Genomic DNA, 9,096 nt, shown 5'->3' on the forward strand with positions numbered 1-9,096 from the left:
TCCCCCGGGGCGCGCTCCCGCGCGGTGCCGGTGCCGGCGCGGTGCCGGCGCGGTGCCGGGGCGCTCCGGCCGCAGCCCTGCCTACAGGGACTGCGGGAGCTGCCGAGGGGCAGGCGAGCCGCCCCAGCAGCGATCCGGCGGGCAGACGGTGGTTCCCCGCGGCCCGATCCGCCCCCGGGGCGGGCTGAGGGCTCCGGGCCGCGGGGCTCAGGCGTGCGGCGCCGCCCGGCCTCTGCCCCGGCCCCGCACAACCGGGAAGGCAGCAAGCCCAGCCCTGAGGATGATCGCTGAGGCCTTTCCCACGTCCTCCTCGCTAACACGGCAGTGAGGAGGGATCTCTGCAGATGGAGAAGGTGTAGTTAGGTCAGCTCTCTTCACAGCCTAAATTCTCACCTGATGGCACCAGCAACAGGCAGTGTTCTCAGCGTCCCCAGCACCACGGACTCTTCCCCAGTCTGCTCCTTCCACCTCCACTCTCTGAAATGCTCACAATTTCTCCCTGGCCCTTTGTGCCTCCTTTGCCCAAAAAGCCTCTCTGATCTCGCCAGCATCCTTCCACCCATCCCTAGTAATGGCAGATTGAATTTTGCTCATCCCATTTGCTGAGCCATTTTGATCTCATCCTCGTGCTCGGAAAATTCAGGTTTTGTCAGCATTGCTGAGAAGTCACTCAAGACAGCTGATCAGTCTTCATTAACAGCAGTACCAAAGAATAGGTAAGTTCATTCATTTTTCCATTCACAACTTACAGTCAGCCTACGGAAGGAAAAAAATAAGGAAAAAAAGGACTTCAGACAGAACATATTTTGCCTGACCCTCTGAAACAATAAGCAGGAAGTCTGCTCTGATAAAGTCAATTTACAAAATAAAATCTGCACAGGAAAGACAAAAGCAGAAAAAGAAACCCCAAAACACTGTCTGAATATATGCAGCTATTTTATCTGTTTTTATGATATTGAAGGTATTACTATGTATGGTGAACATGAAGTGTAAGAGATTCACAGTCCCCTCCTCTCTGGTGCCCGAGGCCAGTCTGCTCTGCTGCTACAATGCTTATCACTGGGTACAATGCATTAGATCTCTCTGTGGATTAAGTTTTTCCACAGTTAGAATTCTTTCCCTATTTCACTCCTTCCACCTCCCCCATATATTTCCAAACCTATCAGGTTTTATCTCGTTTTCTGAATGACTTACTAAAGATACTTTTCCCAACATGTCTACACTCTTCTAACCTAGGCTGTAAAAATACTGGGAGACAATAGGTCTGGCAGTATGTTAACCAGAGGTATTTCACCATTTCTAAAAAGCAGATCTCTGGGCTAAAAATGCAAGGAAAAGGGAAACAAAAGCAGATTGCAACGGGAAGAGTGGTATATTAAGACACAAGTCCTGTTTTTGGTAAACGTTTTGTAAGTTGGTGGCTGCTCAGCCAACTGTTTTCACCCACAGTCTCCTGTGGACTGATCAATCAAGACAGCTGTCCTCAGCGGCTTCACCAAATCCTACCAAACAGTATTTGCACCTCACCCTGGCCTGAGAAGATGTATTGCTAACACAGCTGTGGGCAATTTCTTTTCTTCTGCTCAGAGAGTCTGGTTTCATTTTAATCCCCTTCTCCCTCTCACCCACCCACCAAATCTAAATCTGTTCCTCTGAACTTTCTGCACTGAGTGAACTCTGCTTTTCAGTGAAGATTTCAGACAAGTCACATCGACTCTTCTTTCTTTATTCCCCCTGAGCTTGTCTATCACTTTATTTCAAGCTCAAAGTCATATCCCAAGTCCTAGCAAATGTACATTTGGCTTTCCTTTCATTACGTTACAATATCATCTACATCAACCTGCTCTGCCTCAGGGTGTGATTCCAGAGGCAGGTGAGCAAGTCCTAGCACTTACCCTGCCTGAAAAGCTGCTTTCCAGTTCTTCATGGGTTTGTCTGCTGCTGCATTAGTGAGGTGGTAGTTTATACAGGATCTGGCAAGCACCCATGCTGCTGCCAGACATGCACAGCAGAAAAAAAGAACGGGAAAGAAGGATTATACCCAAGTGTCCATTCATTCACTCCCCAGAACTATTGGTCTGTCTTGTGGCTGTCTCGCATGTCCTGATGCCACCAGCGCCCTCATTTTTTTTAATTTGAAATCAATATCACTTAACTGCTGGAAGCAATACCTGTTTTGGCGCCATGAGCCATGCCTAATCTCTCATTTCTAATGTAGTCAGTCTAATGAAAGGCTAGACTCTTCACCATCTTTTGGTTATTAATCACACCTTTATTTATTATGTTTACATAATATTATGTGTTATTTATATTCACATAAATCTCCATATTTAAAGTTAATTTAATTCTCATTAGAAGTTGAGAAGATTTTGTTAAGACTCAGCTTTCACCCAGTTGCTCAGCTCTTCTGTACAGTATGCTCTATGCAATAAGGAATTCATCATTCGTGAACAGTTTCTAGTTTTTATCAAGCCAATAACAAACTTTCTAAAATCAGTTAAAATGTTTATCATATTGTACCATAAGAAAAGTAGGTATTTTACATTTTGAAGAATTACATGGTTTAATAAGAGTATGATTTCATAAGAATTATCTCGTAGGAGGGAAGTGACAGAACTGAATCTCTGAACAAGGGACTGAAACAGCATAAATCTACCTGCCCCACAGTTTCTGTCCTTGCACTTCCTGAGCAGCAGTATTCCCACTGCTGCTAGAAGCTCCTGCAAGGAACTAGAGGTAAATGACAGAACATAAATGGTTTGGTTTTCTTCGAAATACACTTTCTGACAGGCTCTGGATATCTGGATACTCTGAGTATTGTGAGTTCTTAAACAGTTTCATGTAGGAAATTGTGCACCGAATTTGACAAGTGCTGATTTAAATGCTGGTCTGAAAGATCTTCATAAATGTAAATTTTCATACAGGTTTGGGAGAGGGAGATATTTAAATATCTAGACAGAAACATAGATCTTTTTACATAGCTGGGTATCTCAGAAGGAAGGAGCAGTTTGAAACAGCCCTTTGCAACCTTCTGATTTGTATGATGGGAGAAATTATGTGCCCCTTTGTTTATTGCAGATCTGAAAACCTCCCCTTCCACAGCCCGTGTTGTGAGGGGTATGCTGGCAAAAGGGGAGGAATGTTTGACCTGTTGTGTTCTGTAGGTCACTGCCATTAGCAACTTCTGCTTGCAAAACAGAGCTTCAGTGCTGCCCAAAGTAGGTCAAGGATGCTGCTGGAGGAAGTGCAACATAAAGATCCCTTGACTTTCTTCTTCCTCAATTGCTGCAGTTTTGCCATGAATGCAACAGAGAAATTGAGATACCATATTTAATAAGCATGTGCTCCTAGGTGAGGACCACCTATTTCTGGGGTTGTATGCCAGGGTGAAGTGGGAACCTACAAAGATCCACACCTCCAATGGTCTCTTCTCCCCATGCCTTGCACACAAGTGTGGTCACTGTAAGTCTGGGCAGGGCTGGGTGGGGAGGAAAACATAATTCAAGCAAATCTAAAAATAGTCACCTTGTGACTGATAGAGTCACTAGCCTGATAGAGGGGCTGATAACAGCACAGAGCAAAGCAGGTTTAGAACTAGTCTAGTGCTTAGCAACTTGTTCTAAACCTACCCTGATGCTTCCATCATAACCCTGAAGACCAGCTTATGCTGTAAATTGTTAACTGTTTGTTTGTGTTTGAAGAGACAGCTGTTCAACAGTGTTCATCTTTTCTATAAGCCATTGATGAATCTATTAAACCTGTTTTACCAGATGTTCCCTATATCTCTATATAAAGATCTTATAAATTATAAATACTGGAACAGCATCTTCCAGAGAAATACTGCTTATAAAATACAAAGCTATTGTCACTGTCTTACCTGCTGAGTAAATTTATTCTTTTCATCAATTAATTATCACGGATGCAGATTATATCACAGTAGGTAATGTGCCCCTGTCATCTTCCTTAGCTACCACTAAAACCAGCTAAAATGAAAAGAAAAAACCAATATAAATCTTGCCAATTAATGTCCCACTTTCAAGTAAACATCACCAAGCACCAAATAATGCAAAACATCTTCCTTTTGTCTATTCTGTCCTCAGAGGTGTCATTGGCAACCATGTCTATCATCCCATGAAAAGACTCTGGAAGATGAATGTCCACCTTCTCTGATCCTTTTTAAAATCCTTATGTAATATCTTGTGACCAGCTACCATCACAGAAGACATGGAGAAACTTCCTACATGCTTCTTGCAAGATGTGTCTTCAGCTGTGGAAAATATGCAGAGGCCTATGAAGTTCATGAGTAGGAGATGTTTACAAAAATAGTATCTGTATCAGATCTATAGAGGCAGGAATTGTCCTCCAGGGATGGTTGCTCCAATATGCTTCACTGCTGGCCTCCTGCCACTGGCAGTTTGGATCCCCCAGTAAAAGCTACTTCTGGCAGAGAGCTCAGTAATTGCTTCATAGAAGTAATGTAGTAGATGCCATAAGAGTTAATTCTACATCAAGCTGTATTAGCTGCTGATAGGATTTTCGTGTGGACCGAAAAGGAAATGAGATAGCAAAATGACTCATGCGGTTCTTTCTTCAGAGCTCCTTTGCTGCAGAAGACAAACAGAAAGGTTTTTTATGAGGTTTTAAAGAATGAAAAAAAGCAGTGCCAGTGTAGTTCAGATCCTGAAAGTGGTGCAACTTATCTCACGTAAGGGAAAGGCTGGGTCCTTTCAAGCTGGGAAAATATTTGAGGCTGTGTGAATCAACTGAAGCTACAACAGGTGGAGAGAGGTAGGGTATGTTTGCATTACATATTGTGATATAAGCTCATGCTTACCTGCACTCACACCCCAGCAAACTTATCTTGTTCTTCCTGCACTCAGAGACCATAAAACACTTTTGGGGAGCATATTGCTCAGTGCTGAGATAAAACTAATCAATCCACATCCTCAATAGTGCATTTATCAAAGACTCCTCCTGGGTATTTTGTCCTATATTGCTGAAGAGACATAATGGTGAGCACCAAAATATTTTCTCCACTTCATAGTGGATTCTCAAATTGGCTTGTGCTGCCACAGTAGAGACACATGGTTGGGACATCCTGATTTCATCTATTGGAAACTGAACATTTGACAGTGTCGCAAATCTTACTCAGAGGAACTAAATAGTTTGATGTTCACCAGATACCTTTAAAACACACTTGTTTGAACACAAGATGAAATTCAAAAACATTTTTCCAAAACAAATTAGAATTTCTACAGCGGGGAATATGTCTTTCCAACACATGAAGGCCTGGAAAGGAGTGGGCCAGCTGTAATTTAACAACAGACAGGACTCACATGCATGCTTTGCTGCAAGATCCCTGTTGTGTGACCTTGTTTAATTTGGCAGTATTTTATTAAAATGCAATCAGCTTTCTGTATAACACCTGGGTTTGAAGTATTGGTACAGAAATAAATGTTCAATACTCAAGTGTTCACCATTCTTTTCTCACCTTACCTTGGTACCTGCCTTCCATTCGTTTTTCTTAAGAATTTGTAGCTTCATGGTTTTTCAGAACAACAATACTGGCTTGTAGGTTTTTAGCAAGTGTAATATTCTCTCAGCATCTTCATCCCTGTTTACCCAGGTCATGCAGAAATGTCATGCTGAGTTCTAGATCTATTAAGATCTCATTTTTGTGCAGTTCCCATTTCAAGACTTTGTAGAAGACACAGGAAAGGAATTTCCCATCTGGAGCTGTGGTGGTGCGGCTTGCTCTGGTAGCGTCTCCCCCTCGCCTGTGTAGCACAGTGACCTACTGCATGTGACCATGCATCACCTGCCACTCCAGCAGGAGACCTGGCACTCCCTGGAACTGCAGCTCAGCACCAAAGAATTAGCAAGTCTAGGCTGCCTCATCTGTCACAAACTTCACCCACTCAGCGACACCCTCCTGGCAAGTATCTTTCATAAATCCATTCTGCATCCTCATATGTCCTTACCTTGTGTCTGAGCCAGCTAAATGCCTGCTCACACAGAGTGAGACTGGAGGTAGGCTGGGCCATGCTCTGAAATTCGAGTTTCTTCTGCCATGTCCTGGGACTTTTCCAGCAGCAAGTGAAATGGGAAAATCAGTGGGTTCAGATAAGGGACTCTTTCCCACTCCCTCCATACCTTGGCTCAGCAGATGCCAATGAGTCAGGGGGAAAACAGAAAGGAACTTCCAGGAGTGTGGAAAAAGGAATTTGTTGAACCTCTGGCAGTGACTCTGAGAATGTGAAGGTTCCTCATCATCAGGTAGGTAGTGACAAGAGGGGAGGTCTGAGGAGGTTGTTTTGGAAGGTCAAAAAGGCTACTTGATTTGCATTCAAAAAAGAGACGCCCCCAATGACATAAATGTGAGGTGTATATTAGGGTGAAAATATCTTTGGTACAGTCTGAGTCTTATTTTGCCTTTTTTTAAACATTTACTTCATCCTCTACTGAATGTCTCATTTCCCAGCAGTGAAGCATACAGCAGCTCCTTCTCCTAAATGTCAGTTGAATCTATACTAGTGGTGTTGCTCAAACTGCATTTTTAAAAATAATCTGCAAGCAGTTAATGTGCTTTTTAAATTCCCAGTGTTATGTAAAAAGGCACAATATTTTTAGCCTTACAAAATACCAGTTGTCATCTCCTCACTCTCTCCCTTTGATATACTGGAGATGGGGGCCTAGAAGCTCAGAGAAACTGTGGATACTAACTGTTTTAAAAATAAGGTGGGGAGTTTTTTTCTGCAATGTGTTTTGTAGTTTTACAGATCTTAATAAAAACATACAAAAATATCCCAGACCTTAAAAGCAAGTCTGAACAAAGAAAAGTACTACTTATTTTAAAAGCTACTGATTCCGTCCTGGCGAATTTTAATGTCTGGAATAATGACAGTATTATGTATCCTGAAGCAAAATATCGACTTAAACTGTTCACTCATGCACTGACAGAATGGCCCTCCTATTTAAAAAAAAAAAAAAAAAAAAAACCTCCAGAAATTACTCTCTTAGCATAGAGCACACAGCTGTTGTGAGTAGGCTCTGGCAAATCAACATTGACTCAAACTATTTTTGGAATCAAGTCAGGCCTGCTGCTGTTTCTGGAAGATGTGAATACATCTACCTGCTCTGCTCTGCTGTGCTGCAGTCCATAAGGAATATGGTGGGATCCAGGATGCTTCCCTCTGTGCTTATTTGGAGGTGACCTTTCCATTCCCATCTGTTTACAAGTCTTCTGAGGTCTAATATTTTTACCTGCTGGCAGCCACCTTGATATGCACATTTGGACCTTGCTGTTTTCTGTGTTCTCCAATGAAATTTGAGGAACAGGGTCTCAGAAGAGGCTGCTTCACTGCTTTTTCTCTTACTGTCTTGCAACACTTGACATCCTGATGGCACTTCTGGCTAGGAGGCATCACCTATCAGAAGCAGCTCAGGAAAGAGCACCTCATCCTCAGACTTGCTGAGACCATAGCTAATTCTTGAAATAAATCCACCAATGCAATTGAAGAGATGGCTGCTAGAAAATCTTGGAATAATAGTATTTATTGTTGCACCAGACGGTCTGTGCAGGTGCTATGCATCAATACTGGGCTAAGGCAAACCCTCTTTGCTTTTATATGCTCTCACAGAAGGCTGCTTTTCCTTTCTAGCACCCCAAAAATTGTTTTAATCCGCAATAGGTAAGATAATATTTATCATATTTTCATATTTACCACTTCTTCCTGAGTTTACTGGCAGCTGGGAGGAGTTGAAATGATTGTAGATGAGGAGAGTTCTGTTCTCATGGTCCCTGGAGTCACATAAATAATTGCTATGTTTAGGAGAGTGGAATTCTTCAGGCACCAACTATGTAACTTGAAATTCCATTCCTTGCTTGGAGGTGCAGGGATTTGGAGAATAACAATTTCTGAGTCAAAAGCAAACACAAGTGGAGACTCTTTGGACTCTGGTATAATCTGCTAAGACAGTAAAGCAGGATGCAGCATACTGTAGGTTTCTCCTCAGTGTAGACTGAAAGACAAAATGGATTCTGAGTCTAATGAGGGAGTCATTCCAGCCTCAAAACCAAGCCAGGGGCCTGAGAATATGCAACATTAAAGAGTAAAAAAGTCTACAATTTAGTGTCCCTCTAATCCTGACCGCAAGCTAAGGTCATTAAGTTGAATTTAGGCTTTTGGCACCAAAGGGCTGATATCTGTCGGCAGTGATTTCATCCAAGAAGTTGAGGCAATGAACAGTATCAACCAGATCTTCATCATATTCTTCACAGATGAACTGTACCCTCTACCTTCCCCAGTCTCCTTCCTCAAGAAGACTCACTGGCAGTGTGTAGTCTAGCCCCTGTGGAATGCTTCCTCAGAAACTTCAGAGGGAGTGGATACAGACAGTATCCCATATGTGCATTTAAATTTGGACCTCTCTGCAGATTTCCTCTCTCTTGCATCAGGAGAAAATAGGAGCTGTTTTACTGCATTGGAGAAATGCAGGCTGTCCAATGTGTCCAAAGCAAGTGACAAGGCAGCTCCTTTCCTTTCAGGGTGTTCTATCTGAGGTTGCAATGCTTGTCTGTACATTGACTAGATGTGGTTCTTGCACTGTTTCGAATTTGACACGCTCTTACACAAATCCACAATATTTTCTTGTTTACTGTGAACCCAAATATAGCCCTCCTTTTTTACCAGAACTCATTTATTTTTTATAGTCTTAAAGATAGAGGCTTGATGACCATCTTGGGAAGACAGAATTTTTGGAAAGCATTGCCACAAAGGCTAAATAAACAGGAAGCAAATGGATTAGTGCTGGTAGGACTTAGTAATCCTTCTCATGGCATTGAACACTGTGTACCAAGGTGTTGGAAAGAAAGCTGTTGGTGGGAAGCCCAGGAAAAGCAACACTGAAATAGCTTTGTAAACATCCCGTTTGTTTCCTTTGGCAGCAGCAAGTCTAACGCTGTCTCTGAAATCATCAGTCACTGCAGAAAAGGGTTTGATAGGGCTCTCCTCATAAGCTGAGCCTGTTTTCATTAGCAGCTTGGTGAGAAACTGCTGGCTTAGTTTCACTAAGCATCTTTCACTACTTGCTGCT

At 42.6% G+C, this 9,096-nt stretch overlaps 1 long non-coding RNA gene across 1 annotated transcript; it reads left to right on the top strand.

The window, feature by feature from the left end:
- Positions 1–122: 122 nt before the first annotated feature.
- LOC136375529 (uncharacterized) lies at positions 123–5,218 on the top strand. The gene is made up of 3 exons (XR_010746087.1): positions 123–720; positions 2,615–2,736; positions 4,101–5,218. It is a non-coding gene; the product is annotated as an uncharacterized lncRNA (long non-coding RNA).
- The last annotated feature ends 3,878 nt before the right edge of the window (positions 5,219–9,096 follow it).

This window comes from Sylvia atricapilla, chromosome 2, assembly GCF_009819655.1.
Source record: "Sylvia atricapilla isolate bSylAtr1 chromosome 2, bSylAtr1.pri, whole genome shotgun sequence".
NCBI classification, from domain to species: domain Eukaryota; kingdom Metazoa; phylum Chordata; class Aves; order Passeriformes; family Sylviidae; genus Sylvia; species Sylvia atricapilla.